Below are 14,847 nucleotides of genomic sequence, written 5' to 3'. Positions count from 1 at the left end.
GAACAGAACAGAGGCCTTAGAAATAACACCACACATCTACAATCATCTGATCTTTGACAAACCTGACAAAAACAAGCAATGGTGAAGGGATTCCCTATTTTATAAATGGTGCTGGGAAAACTGGCTAGTCATATGCAGAAAGCTGAAACTGGATCCCTTCTTTACACCTTATACAAAAATTAATTTGAGATGGATTAAAGACTTAAATGTTAGACCTAAAACCAAAAAAAACCCTAGAAGAAAACCTAGGAAATACCATTCACGACATAGGTATGGGCAAGGACTTCATGACTGAAACACCAAAAACAATGGCAACAAAACCCATAATTGACAAATGGGATCTAATTAAACTAAAGAGCTTCTGCACAGCAAAAGAAACTACCATCAGAATGAACAGGCAACCTACAGCATGGAAGAAAATTTTTGCAATCTACCCATCTGACAAAGGACTAATATCCAGAATCTACAAAGAACTCAAACAAATTTACAAGAAAAAAACAAACAAACCCATCAAAAAGTGGGCAAAGGATATGAACAGACACTTCTCAAAAGAAGACATTTATGCAGCCAACAGACATATGAAAAAATGCTCATCATCACTGGTCATCAGAGAAATGCAAATTAAAACCACAATGAGATACCATCTCACGCAAGTTAGAATGGTGATCATTAAAAAGTCAGGAAACAATGGATGCTGGAGAGGATGTGGAGAAATTGTAATGCTTTTACACTGTTGGTGGAAGTGTAAATTAGTTCAACCATTGTGGAAGACAGTGTGGTGATTCCTTAGGGATCTAGAACTAGAAATACCATTTGACCCAGTGATCCCATTACTGGGTATATACCCAAAGGATTATAAGTCTTTCTACATTAAAGACACATGCACACATATGTTTATTGCGGCACTATTCATGATAGCAAAGACTTGGAACCAATCCAAATATCCATCAATGTTAGACTGGATTAAGAAAATGTGGCACATATACACCATGGAATACTATGCAGCCATAAAAAAGGATGAGTTCATGTCCTTCGCAGGAACATGGGTGAAGCTGGAAAACATCATTCTCAGCAAACTATCAAAAGGACAGAAAACCAAACACTGCATGTTCTCACTCATAGGTGGGAATTGAACAATGAGAACACTCGGACACAGCATGGGGAACATCACACACTGGGGCCTGTCAGGGTGTGAGGGGCTGAGGAAAAGACAGCATTAGGAGAAATACCTAATATAAATAACAAGTTGATGGGTGCAGCAAACCAACATGGCACGTGTATACCTATGTAACAAACCTGCACGTTGTGCACATGTACCCTAGAACTCAAAGTATAATAATAATAATAATGATAAAAAACCTTGGATCCAGTGATTCTAATTCCACTCCTGGAATCAATCACAAGTGCACTCAGGAAAATGGTTTGTCCTTTGTTCTCTTCTGGAATTGCTGACTTCAGAGCTGGAGTCTGACCAGTCATCTTAACACCAAGTGGAAAAGTCCGAAAAAAATCACACGGAACTTGACATTGACATTATAGAATTACTGAATTAATGTCAGGGTTTGATATCTTTCAGACCTCCTATTACCTGGGAAAAATAATTTACTATATATAGATTTGCATTATTTACGTAGATTTCCCTTACCCACAGTAAATACAAAGTCTAACTGAACATGGATACTATCCTACCATATATTGAGATATAACTTCAAAACCATTTTCATTAAAATAATTATGGTCCTGGGATAGAAACAGGTTAAATACACCAAAGGACAATGGGAAGGCAAATATACCTATTAACACATAAAAACCTGATAGACAGTAAAGAGACCATCAAAAAAAAAAAAAAAGAATAGAAAAGAAAAGTTCTGGAGCATGATAGCACACATTCTCTATTCCCTGATCTTCCCTTCTAAACACAACTGAATACCCTGAAAATAATTCTACAGTCATTCATAAAAGGACTCTAAAATGTGGAAAGCAGCTAGGCTGTTCATGGCCTATGAACCAAGGGCTTAAATAATGACACCACAGTGAATTCCTAGTTTTTTTGTTTTGTTTTGCTTTGTTTTTTTTTTTTTTTTAATTCCCATGTTTCTCATCCTAGGCACAAGAAAGACCTGCAACTCAGAACTCCAACAGACATAAAAATAACAAAAAAGAAAATGTCCCTCTCTCTGTCTAAAGCATCAGCAAAGGGGAAGCCCAGAAGGTGCTTAATGAGGACACCTATACTCAGTAACTGTGGTGGGCTTGATCTGCCTGCAAGAACAGCACTAGTAGAACCCAGATGACCTGATCCATCCCATGCTGGACACATGCCAGTAGCCGCAGGCCTGATCTGCCCATAGCCATGTTACCAGCAGAGTTCAGGGACCAGCACATACCTCACCCATACCTGCTGACAACAGTGGGGCTGATCCTTGTTGAGGTGGCGTGGCAATGGTGGAACCTCGACTGGTTGATTCATCCTCTGCCCCACACCAGGTGATAGTTCTGGTGCCTCATAGTTCTCAAACTAGAAGAGAAAAGGAAGGAGCACATATTTTTCAGGCACTAGAAACAAAGACTTGTCACCAATAAATTCTATACTCCATGAAATTGCTCTTCAGGAATAAAGAGGAAAGCAAGACATCCTTAGTTTAGAAAAAAAGTCCAACAAAATATAAAATAAGTTGTATATAAACTTCAAAAATGGGCAAAAGACATAAACAGATCAAATAGGATATGTCATTGGCAGATAAGCAGGTGACATACATTTATCTTAATTAGCCATTAGAACATGCCAACTAAAATTACAAGGATATATCACCACAGACCTATTAAGAAACAGGGAAAACACCAAATTCTGACAAGGATGCAAAGAAACTGGATCATGATCACCCAAAAATCCCCGTGGGTAGGTAAAAGTGTACAGCCGCTGTGGAAAACTATATCTGTTTCTTATAAAACTAAACATGCATTTAACAAAAACCCAGCAATTGTACTTGTCAATATTTAGCCCAGAAATAATGAAAACACACACACACACACACACACAACACACACAATGTACATAAATTTTCCTGGAAGATTTATTTGTAATACTTCCAAACAGGAATCAGTAGTGATGTCCTTCAGTGGGTAAGTGGTTAATTAAATCATGCTACACACATACCATGGAGTTTTCTTAAGTGATACCAAATACATATATAAAAGAATGAAATAGATATGTGCAACAGCCTGTGTAAATGCAAACAGAATTACAATGAGTGAAAATGGTCAGTCCCAGATTACATACTGTGCAATTTCATTTCACACTGTTTGGAAAACCTACAAATTCTAGAAATTAAGACAGATTCATGGTTTTCAGGGCTTAGGGGACAAAGTTAGTAAGCAGGGTGGTTGATGTGGATATAAAAGTACAACATAAAGGTTCTTGTTGTGCCGGAACTGTTCATTCAGTATCGATGTTGGTAGTAGATACACAAACTTACACAGTTAATAATATTGTACTGTAATCTCCCCTTAACTATGAGGGATATTGTCTAAGATTTCTAGTGGATGCTTGAAACCCCAGATAGTATAAAACCCTGTATATATATTTTTTTCCTATGCATACATACCTATGATAAAATAAAATTTTTAAATTAGGTAGAGTAAGAGATTAACAATAAGAGCTGATAACAAAATCGAATAGTTATAACAACATGTCAGCATCACCACCTTTGCACTCTGGGACAATTTAAAAAATTATTTTATTTTTATAAATTTATGGCATACAAATATAATTTTGTTATGTGGATATATTGCAAAGTGGTGAAATGAGGGCTTTCAGCATATCCATCTCTGAGGTAATGTACATTTTACCCATTAAGTAATTTCTCATCTTCTACCCCATCTCATCCTCCCACTCTTTTCAGTTTCCATTGTCTATCATTCCACACTCTACATCCATGTATACACATTATTTAGCTTCAACTTTTACATGAGAACATGCAATATTTTTCTTTCTGTTTCTTTTGAGTCATTACTTAGTAAAATAAGGATGTCTTGAACACAGGTACTGCAGTGCCTTGACATTCAATCTGATAATCAAGATAGCTACTAAGTAAGTAATGGGCCTGTAGCATATATATAGTGTGGATATGCTGGACAGAGATGGAGCAGGATGGAGCAAGATCTCCTTGAGCTACTCAGTACAGCATACTATTAAAAGTTCTGAAATCGATCACACAGACGTAAAACAATTCTCAGAAAATTCAGAAAAACTTGAATCATACCAAACACACTCTCAGACCACAGCTCAATTAAAAATAGAAATCAACACTAAGAAAATTGCTCAAAACTATATAATTACAAGGAAATTAAACCCCCTGCTCCTGAATAACTTGAGTAAACAATGAAATTAAAGCAGAAATCAAGAAATTCTTCGAAACTAATGAGAACACAGGTAAAACATACTGGAATCTCCAGGACACAGTTAAAGCAGTATTAAGAGGGAAGTTTGTAGTACTAAATGCCCACATCACAAAGTTGGAAAGTTCTCAGATTAGCAACCTAACATTACACCTAGAGGAACTAGAGAAATAAGAGCAAACCAACTGCAAAGCTAGCAGAAAACAAGAAATAATCAAAATAAGAGCTAAACTGAAAGGAAATTTAGACACAAAACACCACAAAAAAAGATCAATTAATCCAAATTTTTTTATTTGAAAGAATAAATAGGATTTCTAGGCCATTGGCTAGACTAATAAAGAATAAAAGAGAGAATACTCAAATAGACACAATCAGAAATGACAAAAGTGGCATTATCACCAACCCCACAGAAATACAAAAAACCCTCAGAGACTACTATGAACATGCCTATGCACACAAACTAGAAAACCTAGAAGAAATGGATAAATTCCCAGAAACATACAACCTCCCAAGATTGAACCAGGAAGAAATTGAATCCCTGAAAAGAATGAAAAGTTGAGCTGGTAATTCAAAATTGAGTTGAAATTGAATTGGTAATGAAAAGCCTACCAACCAGAGAAAGCCCAGGAGCAGATGATTTCACAAGTAAAATCTACCAGAAGTATAAAGAAGAGCTGGTTATCATTCCTACTGATACTATTTCAAAAACTTGAAGAGGAGGGACTCCTACCTAACTCTTTCCATGAGGTCAACATCATCCTGATACTAAAACTTGGCAGAAACACAACAAAAAAAGAAAACTTCAGGATGAAGTTGATAAATGTAGACACAAAAATTATCAACAAAATACTAGCAAATCAAATCCAGCCCCACAATAAAAAGCTAATCTACCATGATCAAGTAGGCTTGATACTATGCTCACTACCTTGATGACAAAATCAGGTGTACTCCAAACCCCCAGTGATAAGCAATTTATCAATATATCAAACATGCACATGTATCCCTGAACCTAAAATAAAGTTTAAAACACTTATGAAATTGTTTATTGCTGGAATTTTCCATTTAATGTTTTCAAATCAAGGTTGGCCGCAGGTAACTGAAACCACAGAAAGCAGAACTATGGACAAGGGATAAGGGGAGACTACTGCATAGAGTTTACTACACACACAGACTCACACACATACACACACATACATGAAGACACACAAACACAAATGAGTAGAAGTAAAACTGGACATATCTGAATAAAATAACTGGCTTATATCATCATCATATCCTGGCTGTGATGTCTTGCAAAAATGTTTTGCAAAATGTTATCATTGAGAGATTCTTAGCCCTCTTTTCTTAAAACTGCATGTGCATTTACAAATATCTCAAAATAATAATTTAAAATAAAGCAATGAACTTCAAATTTCAGCTCTGACATGCAAATGACTTGAAAGTTGTATTTCCCATCATTACAATAAGATAGAGCTGAACAAATTGAAAATCAGTGTTTTTTCTTTGACCCATTAGAGGACAAAGACTGCATGACAAACCACCATCCCAAAATCTGGGGAGAAAGGACCATTTAGTGATATGCAGCTGAGATCTGCTTACCTGAGGCAATAGCTGCTAGAAACATAAACTGATAGGAACATGTAAATGACAATTTTGACAAACTGATGGAGGTTAAATATGGACTAGCGTGTGAGTAAGAAGTCCCTGAAGCTGCAGTCTGAGGGAAGGGCCCCACATTTTTGTGGACTTTACATACATGAACACCACAGGATTCCCAGATTGAAGATTGGAGAAATATCTAGTCGTGGTTTTGATAACAGGAAAGGAAGCATAATCACTGTGAAATAAGCCCTGAAACCCCTCCATAGAAAAGGTGTATCCTCCAGAAGAAAATACTTTTAAGGGCATGCCTCGCTCTCCAGCCCCCTTTATCCTTCCTGTGTCATCTAAGGAAGGGAAAAGACACCAAACTGGGGCCAGGATTTCAAAAAACACATTGGCATTGCTGCAGCTGGGGCAGAGAAAAGGGCCCTGGAGAGAAAGTATAGTCATATCACCAGAAAAACATCTGTGCGTGTTATACTCCACCAACGCACTACACTACATTACAATAGTAAGATTTAATCAGAAGATTATAGAATACTTTCCCTCCCCCAAACCTTCCTATCACACCAACAGGGCTCCAGTATAATCATGAATTTGAACTGGAAGAGCTCATATTCTCTCTAAGAAGAAGTGCTTAGAAAAGCCCAAAGTCAAGAGGAAAACAAAGCTAGGACAGAAGCAGAATGTGAAATTCTGACACCTATGGCTACAGCACACATTAAGCACAGCCTAACTCCTAACTTGATGACTGTAAACCAGCACACAAGAGGCCTATGTAACTCAGTTTCAATGACCTGATACAATATACCTGGTTTTAAACAACAACAAAAATTATAAGGCCTGCCAAAAGACAAGAAAAACACGGTATAAAGGGACAATTAAATCATCAGAAAAAGATGCAGATATGATACAGGCATTGGAGTTATCAGACAAGACTTTAAAATAACTATCATGGGCACATGAAAATCTTTATTCTTTAATAGAAGGAGTAGACAACATGCAGGCATAGATGTGTAAGAGGAACAGCAAGATGGAAACTCTAAAAATCAAAAGGAAATGTAACAGAAATTTGAAATGCCTGTGATGGAATCATTGGTACACTCAAAAAGCAGAGGAAAGAATCAGTGAGCTTGACAATAGGTCAATAAAAACTTCCCAAACTAAATGCATAGAGAATATGAATGAATAAAACATAACAGAACACCTACGAACTGTGAGACAACTTCAAAAGTAAAACATACAAGTAATTGGAATACCAGAAGAAAAGGAAAGAGAGAATACAACTAAAGAAGGTAATGAAATAATGACTGAGAGTGTCCTCAAATTAATGGCAGACAGAACAACGAATTCAGGAATTTCGGAGAATACCAAGCAGAAAAACGCAGGCATGTGTGCGCGCGTGCACACACACACACACACACACACACACACACACACACACACACCCCTAAGCATGTCATATTCAAACTGCAGAAAACCAGAGTCTTGAAAGTATCTATAGGAAAGGAACACTTTACAAATGGAAGAACAAGGACAAACATTACAAAAGACTACTCGTCAGAAACGTTGTAAATGTTAAGAAAGTGGAGTGATATACTTAAAAGTATTGAAAGAAAATCCCCCCCAACCTAAAATTCTATATTCAGTGAAAGTATTTTTCATACACGGAGGAGAAATAAAGACTTTCTGAGACTAACAGAAAGTGGGGGGAATTCACAGCCCTCAGATCTACCCTACAAGAAAAATAAAGGAGTTCTTCAGGAAATGAAAATCAATATATGTCAGAAACTGGGATCTATATAAAGAAAAAAAAAGCATCTGAGAAAGAATAAATGAAGGTGAAATCTTTTATTTTTAAAAATTCATTTAAAAGATAACTATTTAAAGTCATTATCGTGGCTCAATACCCCAAGCAGTACCTGCAACTGAGGATTCTTCCCGGGGAGATGGCAGCCCATCTGCATGGCTCAAGAGTTCGTGAACTGCAAAATCCAGCCTGGGAAGGTGGTTGTGTTCATCAAGCCCAACTGTCCATACTGCAGGAGGGCCCAAGAGATCCTCAGTCAATTGCCCACCTAACAAAGGCTTCTGGAATTTGTCGATATCACAGTCTCCAACCACACTAACAAGATTCAAGATTACTTGCAACAGCTCACAGGAGCAAGAATGTTGCCTCGAGTCTTTATCAGTAAAGATTGTGTAGGCGGATGCAGTGATCTAGTCTCTAGATCACTAGAGTAGGGAACTGCTGACGCGGCTAAAGCAGATTGGAGCTCTGCAGTAACCACGGAGCAGGCCCCATGCTGACGTCCCTCCTCAAGAGCTGGATGGCATTGCATATGATGACAGCACTTCCTGGTGGATGAATTTGGGGACACATACAGCTTTTTTCCTTTTTTGGCGCAGTATTTAAAACTGGACCAACTTGATCTTAACCACAGGGCCAAGAAGGTTGATGAGCCATCTTGATTTTCTTCTGGATGCGCTCTTTGGTTTTCAGAAGACTGTGACAAGTTCTGGCCCAGGATTCGCTCACTGACCCTCAGTTGTTCTCTTTGGCATGCGTTTCTTACTGTTCTACATGTGTTGGCATGTCTCTACCTCTAAGCCAGTGTTTTTCAACTATGTGTATCCTGACTCCTTCTCCACAATGATGAATCCATACTTAGTTATCTGCTACTGCCCGTTAGCTGAAATCATTTTGTTGCTTGACTTTATGGAGTTTGTATTATTAAATCAGTGGGTATTTTGAATGTGTTCTTTCAAACTACATGCATCTCTCTACTCAACTCCATCCCATCGCATCCCATCCCACCTTGAAAATCACTGCTCTGAACCAGTGTTCTCCACCTTGTCCTCCACAGATCTCGTAGGAAATGTTCAGAAGTTCTGTAAAAGGTCACAGGACCCAGTTGGAGAAATCGTATGAAAAGCATGGTTGGTCTTGGTGTCACACGGATCAGAGGCACAAGTGCAGAGGCTGTGGTCATGTGGAACACTCTGTTATTTAAGATGGCTATCCAGATAATCCTGAACACGTTGTATTTATTTGATTTAGACTACCAGCAAAGATTAAAGCATGAAATGTAAAACATCTGAGAAAACTTACAGCCCCCTATACCAACAGTGTATGTGTGAAGGAGCCCCCACACTTTGAAAACTTAAGAATCCATTATCATGAAGTTTGCCTGTTCTAGAATTGTAAGATTGTTAATTCCCTTTTTCAGTCTCTAGTGACACTTAATTTCTTTTCTAATAAAAAAAACCTATAGATGAAAAAAATAAAATAAAGTAATTATTGTAAAATTGTATTGGGTGAATATAGCCAACAACATTGTCACAAGGATAGGAGGGAGAAAATGGGAATTCTCTGTTATTGGGTACTTGCTCTACCCATGAAGTGGTACAGTATTATTTGAAAACTGAGATTAGTAGAAAATATATATTATAAATGATCAGGGCAGCCACTCAAAAAGTAAAATAATAATAATAATAACAGATAGGCTAACAGATGAGGCAAAATTGAATCATATAAAGTACTCAATTTAGACTAGAGAAAAAAATAAATGGGGTTGGGAGACAAAAACAAAAGCATAATTGAAGTTATACGTATGTTGATATTAATCTAACTATTTCAATAATCAGTTTACATAACAATGATCTAATTATATAAATCAAAATAAATCATCAGAATGGATTAAAAAACACCCCAGAACCCAATTATATGTTGTCTACAGGAAGCCCACTTTAAATATAAAGATACAGATTGATTAAAAGCAAAGGAATAGGGAAAGTTATACCATTCAGCAACAGAAGAAAGTTATAGCAATTAGCAAACACTAATTTTTTTTAAAAGTGTAGTAGTTGTATTTATTTCAGACACAGCAGACTTCAGAACAACAAAAATAGATCTAGCATGAAGAGGGGCATAAAATAATTATAAAGGATTGAATCTCCAAGATAATATAACGTAGCCTAACAATAGAAAATCAAACTACATGAGGAAAAACTGCTAAAACTGAAAATAGACAAATTTACTATTACATTTGGAAACGTCAGTGCTCATCTGCCAGTAACTGACAGATTATGTGGGCAGAAAGTCAGTAAGGATATAGAGAAAATGAACAGAACTATCAGTCAATTTGTTCTAATTGACATTTTTAGAATACTCCATCAACAGAAGTAGAATAGAGTTTCTTTTAAGCTCAAAACAAAATTGAATAAGACAGACTATATTTTGTACAATAAAGTCATAGGTTAACGTATTAGGGAAAGTATATTACAAAGTATATTCTAATACCACAATGGAATTAAACTAGAAATCAAGGAATAGGAAACTAGGAATAGAGCTGGAAAATTCCCAAATATTTGGATATTAATTTGTACACTTCTGAATTTCACATAGATAAAAGAAGTCTCGAGATGAATGAAAAAATATTTTGAACTAAATAAGAATGAAAATATAAACTACTAATTTTGGATGGAACAAAAGCAGTGGTGACAGGGAATTTTATAGCATTGAATACATTTTATAGCATTGAATAGATACTTTAGAAAAGAAGAAGTATTTAAAAATTAAGATTCTAAACTTTCACTTTAAGAAGCTAGAGGAATGACAGAAATATAAACCAAAAGTAAGTAGAAGTCAAGAAAACATAACAACAAAAATCAATGAAATTGAAAACAGGAAAGCTATAGAAAAAATAAATGAAACCAAAAATTCATTAAATTAATAAACATGTATTCAGGCTAAGCAAGAAAATAAGAAATCAGACAAATGAAAAAAGAATAATCACTACTGATCATGTTTTTAAATTTGTGGGCATACAGTTGTTCAGAATATTAAGAGGAAAATAATAAGATATTCTGAACAACTGTATGCCCACAAATTTAAAAACATGATGAATTAAACAGACAAATTTCTTAAACGGCACAAAATGCCAAAACTCACAAGAGATAATTATATAATATGCAAAACCCCATATCTACTATATACATTGAATCAACTAAAATAACCTCTGAAAAGAAAACAGAGCCAAATTGTTACACTGTTGAATTCTAGCAAATTTAAAATTCTTAAAATGGCCTCAATGATTCCCAGCTTTTTTATGCCAGCTTCCCAATGTGAGGCAAGGTGCCCACATTGTCTTTTATCAGTTCATTGTCTTTTATCAAAGATATAACAAACTTGTATCCTTTTGAGGGTCCTTTTAGATAATGGTTCCATTTCCTTACATTTATTCCCCTCTTCTATCTTTCCTACTCCTACTTCAAAGCTTAAGTTTTATTTTCTTAGACAGAACTTTCCTCACAGTACTTCTAAGTTTGTTTTGTCTGTTATGTTTATTACCATGTATGATGGTAATAAATATATGAAGAAAAAAAAAGCTTCTTTAGTTAACATAGAAGTAAAGCACAGTCTCAGGAAACAAGGTCCATATAAAAAAGTCAATTGCTGGCCGGGCGCAGTGGCTCACGTCTATAATCCCAGCACTTTGGGAGGCCGAGGTGGGTGGATCATGAGGTCAGAAGATGGAGACCATCCTGGCTAACACGGTGAAACCCCGTCTCTACTAAAAATACAAAAAATTAGCCAAGCATGGTGGCAGGCGCCTGTAGTCCCAGCTACTTGGGAGGCTGAGGCAGAAGAATGTCGTGAACCCGGGAGTCGGAGCTTGCAGTGAGCCGAGATTGCGCCACTGCTCTCCAGCCTGGGCAACAGAGCGAGACTCTGTCTCAAAAAAAAAAAAAAAAAAAAGTCAATTGCTTCCTTATATGTCAACTATAAACAGTTGAAAATTGAATGTTAAAAGAAAACAATGCATTTGTAATAGTCTTGAAAAATAATACTTACATATCAATGTAAAAAAAGTATCTTTCTTTTCCTCATACATTTATTCACTTCTCTATCCATTCATCTATCCATTAAAAATATGTATAGGCACTCTATAAATAAAAATTAATGAAAAATATACTGTTCATAAATTTATAGGAAGACAGGTTTTAAAATATCATACAATAGCTGGGCATGGTGGCATGCACCTGCAATCCCAGCTACTCAAGAAACTGAGGTGGGAGGATCGCCTGAGCCCTTGAGGTCGAGGTTGCAGTGAGCTGTCATTGTGCCACTGCACTCCAGCCTGGGTGATATAGGAAGACCATGTCTCTCTCTCTCTCTCTCTCTCCCTCTTTCTCTATCTATATACATATATATATAAAAATATATATATATGCCTATACACACACATATATATATACACACACATATGCACATACAGATGTATATATGTATGCAAATATAGATATTTGTATATGCATATATACAAATACATATATACATATGCAAATATATAGAAATACATATATACAAAACAAATATATATAGTTGTATATATACATCATACAAATATAAAGTCATACATGGTAATAAATATAACAGAAAACAAACAGAATTACTGTGAGGAAAGTTCTGCCTAAAAAAGTAACATTTAAGCTTTGAAGTAGGAGTAGTCAAAAGAGAAGAGGGGAATAAGTGTAAGGAAATGGAACCATTATCTAAAAGGACCCTCAAAAGGATACAAGTTTGTTGTGCCCAGTGAACTGACAAAAGACAATGTGAGCACCTTGCCTCATGTTGGGAAGCTGGCACAAAAAAACCTGGGAATCATTGAGGCCATGTTAAGAATTTAAAATTTTTGACCTTAGCAAAGTACATTACCTGTGTGACTGGTGTTTATTACAATACTAAAACTAAATTCAAGTGCCTCAAGTCAAAATGAGAATTAACTATGATGCTAACAAAGTGTGTCAAAGAAACCAAAGGCAAGATTTTAATAGCCTCAGGAAGAAACCAAAATATGATACTGACATCTGAGAGGACTCTCCTACCATGAGTCATCTCCACATTTCTGCCCTGTTTTTTTCTAACTAACCCTTTCTTTCAGCTTCTCAGGCCACATGGCTGAACTTTCCTTGTAAATATAGATAAATGGGGGAGATGCGGAACAGCCAAGTTCCCAAGCTCACTTTGATATCTATTTATACCATGCTGTCCCAGCATATACCCAAAACTCATTCTCCTTGCTACACTTTTATTTGTGTTGCGTAATCAAGAATAGCCTCTAGTCTTTTTCCATCATTTTTTCAAAGCTCAATTTGAATCCCATATACACAAGAGAATTGAGGAAGCAGGATGCAGGAATAGAAGGCTGCACCGATTATCCCCCACACCCGCAAGGACATCAGTTTAACAACTATCTACACAACAAGCACCTGAATAAGAAGTGAAAATCAAATGGGTACTCACAGCACCTGCTTTTAATTTCATATCATTGAAAGAGGCAATAAAGAGGTAGGGAAAACAGTCCTGAATCACTAACGCCACTGCTCCTGCATCCCCTGACAGAGGCAATGTGGTCCAGAGAGCATTTCTGTGTTCTTGGGGAGGGAGAGCACACAATGTTGGGGCATTGAACTCATGCTGACCTGTTATAGCCTAAAACAAAACCAGACCAAACACCGCTGATGCCCGCCCATGGAGGGATTAATTAAACCAGCCCTAGTCAGAGGGGAATTGCTGATCCCAGTGGTCCAAGCTTGACTTCCTGCAAGCCTCGCCACCAGGAGCTAAAGTGATATGGGGGCCCTAAATATACTTGAAAAGCCGTCTAGGCCACAAGAACTGCAACTCCTAGGTGAATCCTAGTGCTCAACTGGGACAAGAGCCAGTGCACTGGGGGAGCACATGACCTACTGAGACACCAGCCAGGGCAGCTAAAGAAGTGACAGCATCACCTCTCCCCTAACCTCCCCATAGCTCATGGCTCCAAATGAAACCTCTTCCCTCTGCTTGAGGAGAGGAGGGAGAAGTGTGGGAAGAACTTTGTGTTACATTTTGGATATCAGCTCAGCCACAGCAGGGCACCAGTCAGAGTCACGAGGCCCCCCGTTCCAGGCCCTAATACCCAGACAACATTTCTGTACACACCTTGGGCTGAAGGGACCCCACTGCCTTGACAGGAAGAACCCAGTCCTAGCAGGATTTGTCAACTGCCAACTCAAGACCCCTTGGTCCCTGAATGACCAGCAGCAATACACAAGTACTACGTTGAGGGTTTTGGGTGAGACTCTGAAATCTGCTGGCTTCGGGTGAGACTCAGCACATTCCTAGCTGTGGTGGCTATGGCACAAGACTCCTTCCACTTGAGAAAAGTAAAGGGAAAAAATAAGAGCAACTTTGTCTTGCACCTTAGGTACCAGCACAGCCACAAAAAGGTAGAGTACCAACAGGATCTTGGGCTCCTTATTCTAGGACTTGGCTCTTAAATAGCATTTCTGGACCTTCCCTGGGCCCAAGGGTTCACTGTCCTAAAGGGTGAGTCCCAAGTGAGGCAGCATTCACCACAAGCTGACTGAAGAACCCTTGGGTCTTAAGCGAACATTGCATTAGTCTGGCAGTACCCTCCATGGGCCTGCAGTAGTGGTGGCCATGCGGTGAAGTCTTTCTGACTTTGGAATGGGGAGGAAAGAGCAGGAAGGACTGCATCTTGTGGTTTGACTCCCAGCTCAGCCACAGTACAACAGGACACCAGGTAAACTTTGAACCTTTTTGACTCTAGTCCTTGACTCCTGGACAGCACCCCCAGATCTGCTCTGGGACTGAGGGAACTCATCTCCCTGAAGGGAAGGACACAGGCCTGGTTGGCTTTGCTATCTGCTGATTATAGAGCCCCAGGGCCTTGATCAAACATAGGTGGTAGCCAAGGAGTGATCATGGCAGGCCTTGAGGGAGACCTAGTGCTGTACTGACTTCAGGCTGGACCCAGTGCAATCCTAATGGTAGTG

General features: G+C 37.8%; 1 pseudogene; it reads left to right on the top strand.

The window, feature by feature from the left end:
* Positions 1–7,965: 7,965 nt before the first annotated feature.
* On the top strand, positions 7,966–8,287 carry LOC129037396 (glutaredoxin-1-like; annotated as a pseudogene).
* Positions 8,288–14,847: the final 6,560 nt, after the last annotated feature.

This window comes from Pongo pygmaeus, chromosome 4 (assembly GCF_028885625.2).
Source record: "Pongo pygmaeus isolate AG05252 chromosome 4, NHGRI_mPonPyg2-v2.0_pri, whole genome shotgun sequence".
Taxonomy (NCBI): Eukaryota; Metazoa; Chordata; class Mammalia; order Primates; family Hominidae; genus Pongo; species Pongo pygmaeus.
This window is presented reverse-complemented; position numbering and strand designations above follow the sequence as displayed.